Below are 14,110 nucleotides of genomic sequence, written 5' to 3'. Positions count from 1 at the left end.
TTAAGATTTGGTCAGAGAGTGAAATGAGTAAGGTCTCTGTGCTATGGTGTTTGCGAAAGCCAAACTGTGAGGGGGAAAGGATGTTGTTTTCATCCAAGTAGTCTGATAGCTGTTTGTTTATGGCTTTCTCAAGGACTTTAGTGATTAGGGGCAGGTTGGAGATAGGTCGGAAATTGGTGAGATCAGAGGGGTCGAGGGAGGGCTTTTTCAGTATGGGTTTAACAATGGCATGTTTAAGGTTTTTTGGAATAGTGCCAAGTTCAATGGACTTGTTTATGATGTTTGATATGGGTTTAGCGATGATCCCGGGGATGGAGAGGAGATGTTTTGTAGGAATGGTGTCTGTAGGGTGTGTAGAGGGTCTGATTTTTTTTAGGATGGAGGTCCTAATGACAGCAGGAGGCTTATAAAAGACCGAGCTGCCTGGGCTCAGTGGCATTTCACAGGAGGGCAGCAAGCAGTGAGCATCTCTGTTGGCTTTGGCTCTCAGAAGACGGAAGGACCTGAAGATTCTAGAATGGAACTCAAGCAACAGAACCAAGGTAAACTACCTGCAGGTAAGTGGTGGGTTTAGGTCACAGGGGAACCTGTGGCCTCTTTGTTTTAGTGCCCCCACTAGAGTGTGCCAGGCGGAAAGAAAATCCCTTTTTGTTCCCTTTTCCTTTAGGGAGGTGGGGCAGTCTTTGGCTGCTCCGCCCCTTCCTGGGTCTTGAAGGTAAGTCCTCATCTGCCTCCACAAGCCTCCATCAGCCTCAAAAGGTCTCTCCCACCAGCCAGTGAGGTCATAATGACAGCAGAAGGCTTATAAAAGGCCGAGATGCCTGGGCTCAGTGGCATTTCACAGGAGGGCAGCAAGCAGTGAGCATCTCTGCTGGCTTTGGCTCTCAGAAGACGGAAGGACCTGAAGATTCTAGAATGGAACTCAAGCAACAGAACCAAGGTGAACTACCTGCAGGTAAGTGGTGAAGAGTAGGTTTAGGTCACATGGGAACCGTGGCATCTTCCTTTTAGTGCCCCCGCTGGAGTGTGCCGGCGGGAAAGAAAATCCCTTTTTTTCTCTTTTCCTTTAGGGAGGTGGGGCAGTCTTTGGCTGCTCCGCCCCTTCCTGGGTCTTGAAAATAAGTCCTCTTCTGCCTCCACAAGCGTCCACCTCTGTCTCCATCAGCCTCAAAAGGTCTCTCCCACCAGCCAGTGAGGTCCTAATGACAGCAGGAGGCTTATAAAAGGCTGAGCTGCCTGGGATCAGTGGCATTTCACAGGAGGGCAGCAAGCAGTGAGCATCTCTGATGGCCTTTGCTCTCAGACTGAAGGACCTGAAGATTCTAGAATGGAACTCAAGCAACAGAACCAAGGTGAACTACCTGCAGGTAAGTGGTAGGTTTAGGTCACAGGGGAACCGAGGCATCTTTTTTTAGTGCCCCCGCTAGAGTGTGCGGGGGGGGGGGAAGAAAATCCCTTTTTTGTTCTCTTTTCCTTTAGGGAGGTGGGGCAGTCTTTGGCTGCTCCGCCCCCTTACTAGGTCTTGAAAATAAGTCCTCCTCTGCCTCCATCAGCCTCCTCCTCTGCCTCCATCAGCCTCAAATGGTCTCTCCCACCAGCCAGTGAGGTCATAATGACAGCAGGAGGCTTATAAAAAGCAGAGCTGCCTGGGCTCAGTGGCATTTCACAGGAGGGCAGCAAGCAGTGAGCATCGCTGCTGGCCTTTGCTCTCAGAAGACTGAAGGCCTGAAGATTCTAGAATGGAACACAAGCAACAGAACCAATGTGGACTACCCGCAGATAAGTGGTGAAGAGTAGGTTTAGGTCACATGGGAGGCGTGGCATCTTCCTTTTAGTGTCCCCGCTAGAGTGTGCCAGGAGGAAAAAAAATCCCTTTTTGATCTCTTTTGGTTTAGGGAGGTGGGGCAGTCTTTGGCTGCTCCGCCACCTTCCTGGGTCTTGAAAATAATTCGTCATCTGCCTTTACCAGCCTCCACGTCTGCCTCCATCAGGCTGAAAAGGTCTCTCAGCAGGAGGCTTATAAAAAGCTGAGCTGCCTGGGCTCAGTGGCATTTCACAGGAGGGCAGCAAGCAGTGAGCATCTCTGCTGGCCTTTGCTCTCAGAAGACTGAATGACTTGAAGATTCTAGAATGGAACACAAGCAACTGAACCAAGGTGGACTACCTGGAGGTAAGTGGTGAAGAGTGGGTTTAGGTCACATGGGAACCGTGGCATCTTCCTTTTAGTGCCCCCACTACAGTGTGCCGGCGGGAAAGAAAATCTCTTTTTGTTCTCTTTTTCTTTAGGGAGATGGGGCAACCGTCCCCTTCCTGGGTCTTGAAAATAAGTCTTCTGCCTCCATCAGCCTCAAAAGGTCTCTCCCACCAGCCAGTGAGGTCATAATGACAGCAGGAGGCTTATAAAAAGCAGAGCTGCCTGGGCTCAGTGGCATTTCACAGGAGGGCGGCAAGCATTGAGTATCTCTGCTGGCCTTTGCTCTCAGACTGAAGGACCTGAAGATTCTAGAATGGAACTCAAGCAACAGAACCAAGGTGGACTACCGGCAGGTAAGTAGTGAAGAGTGCATTTAGGTCACAGGGGAAACTGTGGCCTCTTTCTGTTAGTACCCCCACTACAGTGTACTGGGGGGAAAGAAAATCCTTTTTTGTTCTCTTTTCCTTTAGGGAGGTGGGGCAGTCTTTGGCTGCTCCACCCCCTTCCTGGGTCTTGAAAATAAGTCCTTCTCTGCCTCCATCAGCCTCCTCCTCTGCCACCATCAGCCTGAAATGGTCTCTCCCACCAGCCAGTGTGGTCATAGTGACAGCAGGAGGCTTATAAAAGGCTGAGCTGACTGGGGTCAGTGGCATTTCACAGGAGGGCGACAAGCAGTGAGCATCTCTGCTGGCCTTTGCTCTCAGAAGACTGAAGGATCTGAAGATTCTAGAATGGAACACAAGCAGCAGAACCAAGGTGAACTACCTGCAGGTAAGTGGTGAAGAGTAGGTTTAGGTCACAGGGGAACTGTGGCATCTTTCTTTTAGTGCCCCTTCTAGAGTGTGCGGGGGGGAAGAAAATCCCTTTTTTTTTCTCTTTTCCTTTAGGGAGATGGGGCAGCCCCCGTCCCCTTCCTGGGTCTTGAAACTAAGTCCTCATTTGCCTCCATCAGTGCCCCCCTCCTGCTGTCATTATGACCTCACTGGCTGGTGGGAGAGACCTTTTGAGGCTGATGGAGGCAGATGTGGAGGCTGGTGGAGGCAGACGAGGACTTCTTTTCAAGACCCAGGAAGGGGGCGGAGCAGCCAAAGACCGCCCGACCTCCCTAAAGGAAAAGAGAACAAAAAGGGATTTTCTTTTCCCCCGGCACACTTTAGTGGGGGCACTAAAAGAAAGAGGCCACAGGTTCCCCTGTGACCTAAACCCACTCTTCAGCACTTACCTGCAGGTAGTCCACCTTGGTTCTGTTGCTTGAGTTCCATTCTAGAATCTTCAGGTCCTTCAGTCTTCTGAGAGCAAAGGCCAGCAGAGATGCTCACTGCTTGCCGCCCTCCTGTGAAATGCCACTGAGCCCAGGCAGCTTGGTCTTTTATAAGCCTCCTGCTGTCATTATGACCTCACTGGCTGGTGGGAGAGACCATTTGAGGCTGATGGAGGCAGATTAGGACTTAGTTTCAAGACCCAGGAAGGGGGCAGGGCAGCCAAAGGCTGCCCCACCTCCCTAAAGGAAAAGAGAACAAAAAGGGATTTTCTTTCCCCCCGGCACACTGTAGTGGGGACACTAAAAGAAACAGGCCACAGGTTCCCCTGTGACCTAAACCCACTCTTCGCCACTTACCTGCAGGTAGTTCACCTTGGTTCTGTTGCTTGAGTTCCATTCTAGAATCTTCAGGTCCTTTAGTCTTCTGAGAGCCAAAGCCAGCAGAGATGCTCACTGCTTGCCGCCCTCCTGTGAAATGCCACTGAGCCCAGGCAGGTCTGCTTTTTATAAGCCTCCTGCTGTCATTATGACCTCACTGGCTGGTGGGAGAGACCATTTGAGGCTGATGGAGGCACTGATGGAGGCAGATGAGGACTTAGTTTCAAGACCCAGGAAGGGGACGGCTGCCCCATCTCGGTAAAGGAAAAGAGAACAAAAAAGGGATTTTGTTCACCCCAGCACACTCTAGCGGGGGCACTAAAAGAAAGATGCCACGGTTCCCCTGTGACCGAAACCTACTCTTCGCCACTACACCACTTACTTGCAGGTAGTCCACCTTGGTTCTGTTGCTTGTGTTCCATTCTAGAATCTTCAGGTCCTTCAGTCTTCTGAGAGCCAAAGCCAGCAGAGATGCTCACTGCTTGCTGCCCTCCTGTGAAATGCCACTGAGCCCAGGCAGCTCTGCTTTTTATAAGCCTCCTGCTGTCATTATGCCCTCACTGGCTGGTGAGAGAGACCATCTGATGGAGGGAGGAAAGGAGAGGAGGTGGCAGAGGAGGAGAAACTGACTTCATTTTACTATCAATTAATTAAAATATTGAAAAAAATAATCCCTAAAAGATCCCATCTCTAGTTCCTGATTCTCTCTGTGCAGTGTTTTCTCTTTTTTTCTCTAAGCTCAGCTTCTCCCTGACTTGTAACTCCAGGTCTCCACAGCCCAGGCTCTCTGCTCCCATTGCAATGCACTGATGGTATCATTGATGACAAACCATAAATCTGACCTTATTAGCAGGACCTGCACTTTCTGGTAACATGGAAAGGTAAGACATTTAAACTGATGGGGAATTTAGTTTACTGGTTCCCTGTTTTTGAAGCTGCTAACTTGCACTGTTTTAATTGTATTTGTTATTTTATTTTGTTTTTTTATTATTTGTTAACTGCTTAATTTAAGGCCCTGTATTCATTTATGAATGTTTTTTTGGGAGCTACTTAGGGTCTTTTTGTTATGAACCCTCCCGTAGCTGTGCTACTGGAGGCTCCTTACCTCTTCCTGGAGGCCGCTCCGAAGCCAGAGTCTCGCCTATGAACTATCCAGGATTTGCTCCAGGGTCTCGTAGGCCTCTATGTTCTTGGGGCCTGCCTAAGGCTGCTTGTGTTTGCTTGGACTTCCTGGTTTGAGCTACGGGGCTGTCCCGCAACATTTCTCCGTAATTATAGGGCCAGCTAGGTGTGGACCATCCAAACTCCTCCCAGGGAGTCACCGGTCTGCAGCCCTATAAAAGGACTTCAACATCCAGCCCGCCTTGCCTTGGAGTTACTTCCTTCTGGAGGTTCCTGCCTGTTAGAGCTCTGTCTGGTCGTCTATGTGGAACGCCTCTTTGTTTCGTCTCGCCATGTCTTCATGCTATGTTTTTGTGCCTGAGGTCCTCGTCCAGGTGTCCTGGTGTTTGTCTCTTGGTGTTTAGCCTCCTGGTGTCCTGCCCTCTTTGGTGTTCACGTCTGCGTTCCTGAGCTTTCTGGTACCTGTCAGGCCGTGCTCTCTCTGATGATGTCTTTCCCGAGCGTGGAGTAGTCTGCAGGTGGACTGGCGTCTTGTGCTCTTGAGCCTTCATGTCCTGCCAGCCATTGGTGGAGCTTCGGACGACATCAGCTCCGTTGTTGGAGTTCTGCTTCGATTGGATTCTCTCCTGCGCTCGTCCAGTTCTCAGCGTGGTCCGTGACCAGCCTCCTCAGGCTGTGTGGGGCGTGCAGTGGGACAGGGTGGTCTGTGACTCAGTCCCACGGGTTGGCTGAGGAGGGCACCCTGAGAAACAGTGCCAATGTCCTTCTGCCTTTCGTTTTGTCTTGTTTGGATTCAAGTTCCTCGTCATGTCTGTGCTGCCGTCGCATCAACCCAAGTCTTCGTCTGTGATGCCGTCACATCAACCCTAGTCTGCCATGTCTTTGTGTCAAGGCCTGTCTGCCCTCGACCTCAGGCCAAACCTGCTCCATGTCGATCCAAGTGGCAGGTCCGAAAGGGCTTGGAATGGTCGGAGGACCATTCACATTCCAACATCATCCTGTTGTTGGCCTTGGGAGCTTGCAGGCCTGGCAGAGGGTAAGACCGTCAGCCATGCTGGAACACGCCATCAACCCTTGGTTCGGTCCTGGATTGGTCTGGGGTCGGGCTGACGTCCATGGGCACACTAAACCCCGGCGGGGATCACTCCATAGTGCCCCCGATGCTAACACGTTTGGCATAAGAGGCATAAAAATAAATAACAACATAACATAGCTAATGCTGCTTCTACTAACCATGTCTTTAGCACTGCTTGATAAACACAGTCCTCCTTCCCATCCCATCTCCTCCGAATCCCCTTAATTTGATGGTAGACTAAGGGAAAAACCCACCATTGCTCCTGCCCCTCATCCCTTCCCTTGGTTTCAGCAGGGATCCCCACAGCGCAGGGAGCATGGGAATGAAGTCTGCACTCCCAGGTCCTGCCACCTCTGTGCTTCCATGCAGGGGGCAGGGACTGTGAGTAAAGCCGTAGTCCCTGCCCTCACTGCCCTGTGAGGATTGCTGCTGGAGCCAAGGTTTGCTGAGATGGGGGGTTGGAAGGGCACCAGCACTGACTCAGTGCCTAGGGATGGTGGCAGACTAAAGCCATCCCTGATTCTCTCTGATGGTAGCAAGGAGCAGGAGCCTTTAGCGCAGGATTATCCAACATTTGATTCTGCCTAGCCTGTGGATCACCCGGTCTTGTGTTAACTCGGCAAACATTTTAAAAATGTATAGGCCAAAATGTTGCAGCTGCTGATCTCCTGTGTTGTGAGATCAGCAGGAAGAGGTGCAGCTCACAGGTTTTCAAAATTCTCGTGGTGCTTCCCTCGCTCCCGGAAACAAGGATCAAGGATGTCTGATGCAAGTTGAACAGCAGCTGGAGCGGAGCCCAAGATGAAGAAGCGTCAGAGCATCACCACCAGAAAAGGAGCCCAGAGGGCCACCACCATTGCCAGAAGAGAGGAATCCAGAGCATCTAGGGGTGAAGAGATGGGGGGGGGGGGGGGGGGGGGGGGGGAAGGGGGGGGAAGAGAGAGGGGAGGACTGGCAATACAGGGGTGAGGTGCAGGAATGGGGGGGAGATAGAGAGGAGATGCAGGAATAGGATGGGAAACAGAGGGGAGATGCCAAGATGAGAGGAGAGAGAGGAGATACTGGGGGTGAGGAGGTGCTGTGGGGAGAGCAGAAGGTCATCCAGTACGCAAGATGTGGGTGCATCATAGACTTGGATGAGGCAGAAGATTTTCTATTTTGTAAATCTTTTCATAATATCCTGGTATTCACCTTTCTGACCAGCACTGCACATTGGGCTCTTTTTAGAGAACTCCCTGCAATGCCTCAAGGTCTCTTTCCTGAGTGGTAATGGCCAGGCCTGATTGTGTCTGAGAAACTGGGATTGTGTATTACTTTGTGCAGATCTATACTGAGGCTTAATTGCCATTTTTTATAGAAATAAATATTTGATGGGCTTCAATAAGTTACAGGAAAGTGAAATTTCCCATTGACGATAAATTGTACTTTAGTGTAGTCTAGTCTCGGTTTGGGTTATTTTTTTATGCCTTTCTGTGGGAAAACCCTACACTCAATATGTTACAAGATACACCACAAGCCTAAACATTTCCAGGACAAGGGGTGATGATCTGAAGCTGGACTGGGAGAAGATTCAGAGGCAGGCAGGGCTTTAGTTCAGGGGGGTACTGGCATCTTTTCTGCCACCTGCTTGAATTGCCCAGTGGTTCCCCCTAGAAAAACCTGCATCCCGTGCCACCTCTGCTCCCCCTCCCTGTGTCCTCTTGTCTTCACAGAGAAGGGAGAATGCTGCCTGGGCAGGGAAGGGAAGGATTCAGCCTGTCTGCTAGGAGGGAGGTGAGAGGGCAAAGCAGTGGGGGGGGGGGGGGGGGGTGAAAAGAGTTATCTTCAGGCCGCTGAGCCCCCATCCCCATTCTTTTGTATGATTGTGTGTTTGTGGAAGGGAGGTGTTATGTTGCAGCTGCTGAGCCCTCAGTCATTGTTGGGGGGGGGGGGGGGGGGGAGTTGAGTTATGTTAGGGTCCAAAATGTCCCGAGAACAAAGGTAGAAAGAAAACCAGTTCCTTTTTGGTTTAGTGATTTGAATGTCAGCTTTGGGAATGGGAATGCCAGCATCTCTGCTATCTTTGTAGTTTGCATGGTACAGAAGACAATGCATTTCTGTTTCTGGTTCTCCAGTGTTGCATTGCTACCACAGTCTGGCTTCGTGGGGTTTCCAGTTCAGTTTTTTTTTTTTTTTTCCCTGCTTCTTTTCATTTAGAATTTGTGGTTGCTTACCCTCTATTTGGAGCGGGGCCAGATTTAAGTAGCCAGCACCTCTAGGAAATGGGGGGGGGGGGGGGGGAAGGGGTTTGTCTATATCTGCTGCAGGGGGCAATTCCTCTCCCTGGTCCTTGTTATGGCATCCTCCATCACCTCTACGTCACGGCGCAGGCCCCCACAACAGAAGCAGCAGCAAGCAGAGCCTGGGAATCTAGCACTGGGCCTCCTGCAACCCTCTTGTGCCCACCACCCTTGTGGCACCCCCTCCTCCTCATGTAGGGGTTTCCTGTTACTATGGAAACCCTTGTGAGGGGAGGGGCGTCGCAGGGTCAGTGAGTGCATAAGGGCTGTAGGAGGCCCCGTGCTGGATTCCCTGGCTCTGCTTGCTGCTGCTTCTATTCTGGGTCTGCAGTTAAAGGCAGCAGGCCTGGATTTCAGCATGCATCAGCAGCAACACTCCAGTACTTATAAAAATGTGGCGCCAGAGGCAGTTGCGTATACCTAAATCCAGTTGCAAATTAAAAGGTCGAGGTGGTCCACCCCAGGTGAGCTGGGGGTGCCATCGACTGTCCCATCTAAACTGTGCACGTGTGCAGCACACACAACTTTTATTCCCCCCCCCCATGCAGGAAGATCGGTGGAGCTCATCCCACCAGGGCCACTCCTGCTGCCACCCACCCCACAAGTCGGCAGGCTGCTGAAAAGAGAAAGTGGAAGCTGCCAACAAACCCCAGTCCTGCTGACGGCCGAAGACAGGAGAAAGATGTGATGTCCACCAGCGGACACCATTCTGCTGGCGGCCAAAGAGAGGAGGAGGACACAATAGCTGGACCCCATCCCGCTGGCAGCTGAAGACAAGGTCCAGGCCCCGTGTGTGTGGCTAGGTGAGAGCCTGAGTGGTGGCATGGTGACAGTTTGTGTGGGGTGAGAACAAGGCTGTCTGTGTGAGAGAGCAAGCAAGCCTGAAAGATGGGTTGTGTGTGTGCAAGAGAGAGAGAGGGAGCCTGTGTGAGGGGTTTGTGTGTGCATGTGTGTGTGAGAGAAAAAAGAGAGGGTGGAGCCTGTGTGAGGGCGAGGGGAACCAGGGATTTACTGGGAGGAATGAGGAGTGAACCGTGGGGGAGGGGAATGCCAAAGGAAGTATCTGCTCCAGGTGCCAAATACTTTAGGTTCGCCACTGCCTAAATCCAGCTCTGATTTGGTGAGGGTCTCTGTATATTTTGTGGGTGTGATCAAGGTGAGGTATTCTCTGTGTTATCAGAAGATTAAAGGGTTTTGTACTCACTGCCATGAAGACCCACAGAAGAAGATATGGTGCTGAGGCAGAGTGGCTGACCACAGTGCCCATTCCTGTTATTCGCCCCCCTCCCAACAAAAAAATCCAGCTCTGGCTATCCCCTGATGCACAGACAGCCTGGCACAATAATTTGAAAAATGTAATCTGGCAAAGCAGTACCTGATGCAAACTGAGTGCTCCTAGAGAGCAGCATCAGAGCCCATAAATCCTATCTAGGCAATCTCTTTAAGGAGCTGGGCTCCTCTTTCTTCAAAGGCATTAACAGGAGGAATATTATTGTGCCGAATTCCAGGGGCCCTTAAAATCAGGGCCCAGCTTTGCCATAGCCCTGGGTTTCACATGGAAACCAAAGGGATGAGAAGGTGCGCTTGAAAGCAGTCAGATGTGGCAGAGCTCCAGGTCAGTGCAGGGAGGGGAGAAGCGCTGCTGCCCTCCCCCGGGGCGGATTCCTGAGCAGGGAGCGGCGGCAGCGGCAAGGCTAGAGGAGGAGAAGTGGGATCGAGCCCCGGTGAGTGGCCTCCCCCCCCCGGTTACAGCGCTCTGGGGTCTCCCCGCGAAGGGAGGGACGGCGGGCAGGGGTAGTGCGAAGCAGCAGGGGGCTTCGGATTTCCTCTGCTCCCCGTGCGCTGTTACAAACAGGTAACACCCCCCCCCCCCCCCAGGACGGGGAGAGGGTCGGGGGTCTTCGGCTGTAACTGCGGAATGGGCAGGGGAGCGCCTTTGCTGCCCGGGTACTTGTAGGCAGAAAGTCGCTTTGACGTTCCAAGAAGCAGGCAGAGCTCGGGTGTGACCGGGGGCGGCTTTCAGAAGGATTGGCCGTGTTGTGGGGTAAAAGGCTTTCGGCAATCGGCTGCGTGCCCCGTGCTGGGCAGAGCTGAAAGCCCTCCGGGGCCGCCTGCCTGCGCCCTGCGCGTTCTGAAAAGTTGAATTTCCTGGAGGCTGCCTCGGTTTTCCCCTACACGAGCCCAGGGATGCACTTCCGGATGCACCGCTCCTTCTCTCTTGGCCGTCAGATCGCTCTTGTCTTGAACCTGCTCCCCGCTTTCAGATAGACGGCATGCGCTTTTTTTTTTTTTTTTTACCATTGGTGCGATTTTCGCTGCGAACTATGAAGTGATAGAAACCAAAAATACCGCCCCCCCCCCCGACTCAGCTAGTGCCAGAGGGAGCGGTTATGCAGGAAGTTGCACCTTCTTCCTGCCGTTTTCAAATTACAAAATTTGTTCGCAGTAAACGAAGCAAAAGCGATCAAGGCAAAACAAACTGCAAAAGTCTCTCTATATTTGGCGATGCCTATCAGCAAAGTCCCTCTGTTTCAGTGGACGCTGAAGGCTGATGAAAGGGAAGTGGGAGAACTACTGGAGAGATTTCGGTTGAATGCATAGGCTCTGAGCGGCTCTATAGTGAGCTTGTAGCTACTGCCCGGCAGTTGCAAACATGTGGCAGTATGTGGCCCTTGAAATGGTCATCAAAAAGTGTTGTTAATTAATCGTTAACCAGATATTTGTGTTTAGAAGGCTGTCCCATTCTTATCTTAAGAGCCCCAACACTGTGAACTTGTAGCTGCAAAGATACAAAATGCAAGGCTGAGAGAGTGTATCCTGGAGTTATATTTTTACAACTTTCTGCTTTCGGTCTTAGGAAGGGCACTTTTATAAATTGAATTGAACACAGTACCGGCAAGCAATCCTGGTTAAAAACTATTTTCATTATATTTTAAAGTTTTATTACTTTTTTTTTTTATGAATAATCCCTTCTTCACTGTTTTATGAAAAATCCCTTCTTCATTGTCTCTAAATAGATTTTGGTTGAATATTTTTACAGCTAGCAAGACATTTTTTTTTATATTTATTTATTTATTTATTTGTTTATTTATAACTTTTTATATACCGAGGTTCAATTAACAAGATTAATTATCACTTCGGTTTACATTACATTACATTTTTTAAAAAATGGTATCATTTGCTATGTGAAGAAACAAATGAGGAAAAATAGAGAACAGTGACTCTATCACCTCTTATCTCCTATGTCAAACAAATATATGTATATGTAGAAAAAAATCTCATCTATAACTTGCAGGTTCTTAAACTGGTATCATACAAGGTGACGGCTTAGGCTATATATCCCACCACCATTGCTTTATGGGGTGATGGACTGCCTTCAATATTTGCCAAAATTGGCTGAATATCACCAAATTTAAGAATGAAGTCTCCAGTTTACTATGGCTTTCCCAGCAAGTACCAGCACAACACACTGCTCTAATGACAATCCCCTATGCACAAGCTTTAAGTAAGCAGTCCAGTCATGTTTATAATCATAATTCAAAATGTGCATTTTGAAAAAATATAAAAATGATAGAGGTGATAGTCACTGCTCTCTATTTTTTACAGTGTTGGTATATGCCAGAGTGTGCCTACTCCTAGGTTAAAAGGAAGTGCTTTTAGCTAATTGAGAGCACCTATAGAACATGCTGCTTGCTGAGAGAATTCGGGTCACTTTAGGAGAGAAGTTGGATGAGTTTAAAGGTGAAATTGAGTATTCCAGTTTAGTGAGTTTGTATTTGGCAGATTTTCTTTGATCTCCTATTAGGGGGTCAAGAAAGAAATTTTCATGTAAAGAAACATTACCAGGTGAGGTTATCACTTCTTCTGGGTCATCATGAGCAGCTACTTGTTTGAACAATGTGTAACCAGGTCCTTGTGGGGAGGCTCTTTATCCTCCTGGTGGCCCTCTGTGTATTTGTTTTATTCTAAATCCTAGGGTGCTACCTCTGTACCATATGATGCTGCTCCCTAGTGGATGCCATGCAACCAGATAAAGGCATTGTATACTCTCCAAGGGGATCTAAATCTACTACTTTGTTATTGTTGCATCATTATAAAAGCCCATAACCGGAAGAGTGAATGGATTGAGTCTGCTCCTTAGTAATTCTTCTGAACAATTCACTACAATTTGTACAATTGTGGCAAACATCTGCAGCATTTATGCTCCACTTGCAGTGCCTAAGACAACTCAGGATGCGCTTGTAGTACTCACAGAAAGCATAAGGTGCTGGTTTCTCCTAAATGGCCCTTTTATCAAAGCAGAAATTCCAGAGGCCTCCTCCACCAAGGTGCACTGCTAAGAAACTGAACTCAGCAAACTGCGATGTGTGTGTGTGTGTGTCGGGGGGTGGCATAGATGGAGTTGGGGTTTGACCTGCCAAACTGAGCAGGTTTCTTTGCAGCACGCTTGCTGGTAGACATCTGCCAAGCTTACTACAGTTTGCAGAGCAATTGGGGAAAAGCTGATAGATACTATGTGGAGTTGATCAATCATTTTTACATGGTGCATGTTCAAAAGAAAAAGCTCCAGCTCAAGGCTCTCAGTGTATGTAGCTGAGATAAGGTGGTCGTCATGTAGTACCTGCACTGGTGTCTTAATCAGAAATTTCCTTTTGCTGATTAAGATGTAAAAACTCATCTGCTTTGACTTGCCTGTGCTCGTCTCGGCTTTGTTCTGACTTTGTTGCCACGTTTAACTCTCTAACAGGTCGATACAGTAACGTTGAGTTAAAGATTCCCCGTCTGTAACGTGCTGGGAGCGCACAATACAGACGAGTAAGGCCATCCAGCGATACAGTCTCCAGTTTCACGCGTCCTTAGCGCTTCCTAAACCCTTTCCTAAACCCTTTCCGCTCCCAGCATGTAAATGAACGAAAAAGCTGTATAATGAAGGAATTAGCTATTCCCCTGCGATACTGTAACGGGCGCTGATATTATCTCCTCCGTAACCCGCTGTTCTGCCGCGGCCTTAACCTGCTAGTTTACCGCCTCCCCCTAGTAGGAGTTAGTGTAGTGTAGTGTAAAAACATTGCTTACCCGCCCTGGTCCCGTCCGGTCCCCTCCTCCCGAAGCAAAAAAAAAACAAACGAAAAAGTAGCAAGGCTCGGGCCTGCTATGGTAAGTGTAAAAAGTGTTAAAAACAAAAAACCTGTGTGTTATATAAAAAAATAAAACAATTTAAATACCTGTCGGAGGGCCGTGGGTCCAGGCGGCCGGTGGGCGGCGGGCAGCCATCAGCGGCATCCGGTAGTCCCTTCTCCCTTCCTCCCTCCCTCCCCTGCCTGGATGAGCGCCAAAATCGCACGGGCGGGGCGGCAGCGGGGGGGGGCGGCAGCAGGATCCGGGAGCGGCGGGTAGGCAGCAGCGGGGTCCGGGGGGGGCAGCGGCAGCGGGGGCCGGGGGGGCAGCGGCAGCGAGATCCGGGGAGCGAGTAGTGGCAGCGTGTTCGATCGGGCAGGCAGGTAGGTGGCAAAATAAAGATGGCCGCCTGCACAGGAAAATCGTGCAATTGGCCGCTGAAGACGTGACGTCACGATGGTTGGCGTCACGGGGTGTGACGTCACGTCTTCAGCGGCCAATTGCACGATTTTCCCGTGCAGGCGGCCATCTTTATTTTGCCACCTACCTGCCTGCCCGATCGAACACGCTGCCGCTACTCGCTCCCCGGATCTCGCTGCCACCCCTGGATCCCGCTGCCGCTGCCCCCCCGGACCCCACTGCTGCCTACCCGCCGCTCCCGGATCCTGCTGCCGACCCGCCCG

The 14,110-nt window shown here is 50.3% G+C and overlaps 1 protein-coding gene across 3 annotated transcripts in view; it reads left to right on the top strand.

Annotated features, from left to right (window-relative positions):
* Window positions 1–9,817: 9,817 nt before the first annotated feature.
* The window catches only part of ANXA3 (annexin A3), a 98,776-nt gene continuing 94,483 nt past the window's right edge, over window positions 9,818–14,110 (top strand). Inside the window, exon 1 of one of the 3 annotated variants that reach the window (XM_029600367.1) lies at window positions 9,818–9,924. The gene's annotated coding sequence lies outside the window, so the exon portion shown is untranslated. The other 2 variants (XM_029600338.1, XM_029600357.1) reach the window with 2 other exon arrangements.

The sequence above is a fragment of the Rhinatrema bivittatum genome, chromosome 1, assembly GCF_901001135.1.
Source record: "Rhinatrema bivittatum chromosome 1, aRhiBiv1.1, whole genome shotgun sequence".
Classification (NCBI taxonomy): domain Eukaryota; kingdom Metazoa; phylum Chordata; class Amphibia; order Gymnophiona; family Rhinatrematidae; genus Rhinatrema; species Rhinatrema bivittatum.
This window is presented reverse-complemented; position numbering and strand designations above follow the sequence as displayed.